The sequence below is a fragment of the Oryx dammah genome, unplaced genomic scaffold, assembly GCF_014754425.2.
Source record: "Oryx dammah isolate SB20612 unplaced genomic scaffold, SCBI_Odam_1.1 HiC_scaffold_19, whole genome shotgun sequence".
NCBI lineage: Eukaryota > Metazoa > Chordata > Mammalia > Artiodactyla > Bovidae > Oryx > Oryx dammah.
Window position 1 is genome coordinate 87,838,403 of NW_024070203.1, and position 1,645 is coordinate 87,840,047.

A 1,645-nucleotide genomic window follows, 5' to 3' on the forward strand; every position below is an offset into this window, starting at 1 on the left:
TCGTGGCTGCCTCTGTAACTGCTACTCCGGTGGCGCCCCGCGCCCCCCCCCCCCCCCCCCCCCCCGGTACTAGCGAAACACAGAGCGGACCACGAGTCCGGAGGAGGCTGGGGGAGGTCCCGGGCACCAGACGCCACGCGCAGGCGGCGCCTCGTTGCCCGGAGCTGAACCCGGAGCTCCGGCTTCCCCGGGAGACGTCGGGCAACTCTGGGCCTGGGCTGGTCGCCGATCGCGCGTCCAGCGGCTGCAGAGGCCCGACGCGCCCAGCCAAGTCCGGGCCGCGCGGAGCCCAGGATGCGCCCGCAGCGCGAGGGCGGCCCGGCCCAGTCACGCGGATCCCGCAGGCTCGGCTCTCCCAACCTGGTCCCTTCTCCTCTCCAGGGGACCGCTTGGTTCCGGGTGCCCCGCCACGCCGGGCCCGAAGCAGAGGAGAGTCCGCACTCACGGCTCGGCCACAGGGATGGGAATCACTCCGTAAGGACCCGCAGGCGGACACCGCACAGTCTCCCAGTCGCCTTGAGTCCAAGGAAACCCCGGGGATCGGCCGAAGGGCGGGGCGGGGCCGAGGGGCGGGCCAGGCCCGGGCTGGTGGGCGGGGCCCAGTAGAGGGGCGGAGTGGCGGGGCGGGGCTGAGGGGCGAGGAGAGGCTGGGGCTGGCCGAGGGACGAGTCGGGGATGGGGGCGGGACTGGACGAGGGGGTGGGCGAGGCCCGGTTGAGGGGCGGAGCGGGTGGGGCTGAGCCCGGCTCCGCCCACTTCGGCCACTCCTGCCCGAAACTGATTGGTTTCTTACTGAAAACCCCTAGTAGACTTCAGGCTTTTTAAGTAAGTTATCCGATACACCAAAATAAATTCCTGAAAATATAAGAATTTACATTTGAGAAAATTTAGACCGCATTGTGAACCAGGAAAGAATCAGGTTCAGCATGAAAGTAGACAAGTGCTAACTCCTATCCTCTGTTATGTTGAGAAGACTCTTGAGAGTCCCTTGGGCTGCAAGGAGATCAAGCCAGTCAATCCTAAAGGAAATCAGTCCTGAATATTCATTGGAAGGACTGATGCTGAAGCTGAAACTCCAATACTTTGGCCACCTGATACGAAGAACTGACTTATTGGAAAAGACCCTGATGCTGGGAAAGATTGAAGGCAAGAGGAGAAGGGGACGATAAATGGTTGGATAGCATCACAGTCTCAATCGACATCAGTTTTGTAAACCCCCCCGGAGTTGGTGATGGACAGGGAGGCGTGGCATGCTGCAGTCCATGGGGTTGCGAAGAGCTGGGCACGACTGAGCGACTGAACTGAACTGAACCACTGTTAGTTAGAGCGCTTTCAGTGTGCACACTATCGGAATTATTTGATAGTCTTAATTTCATTCAGTCCTCACAATTTTGTGACGCATTTCGTGCCATTATCCCCATTTTGCAAATGAGAAAAATACGACTAACTTGAGATTTGATAGCTAAGTAATTGGCCTACTGCTCGAATTCACAGATTCAAAGTAATCTCTAAGCACCCCACCTAACTGTGACTTGCTGCCTGAGATAAAACAAATTATCAGTATTATGAAAAACATTGCTACATTTGACTACTTGAAATTTGAACTTCCACCCAAAATAACGGGGCAAAGATCAATAGGCAAACA

General features: G+C 57.3%; 1 protein-coding gene across 2 annotated transcripts in view; it reads right to left on the reverse strand.

The window, feature by feature from the left end:
* CPNE3 (copine 3) overlaps positions 1-557 on the reverse strand; it is a 47,879-nt gene extending 47,322 nt beyond the window's left edge. Inside the window, exon 1 of one of the 2 annotated variants that reach the window (XM_040261124.1) lies at positions 446-557. The gene's annotated coding sequence lies outside the window, so the exon portion shown is untranslated. Of the gene's footprint in view, positions 1-441 lie in introns of both variants that reach the window. The other variant, XM_040261125.1, reaches the window with a different exon arrangement.
* Positions 558-1,645: the final 1,088 nt, after the last annotated feature.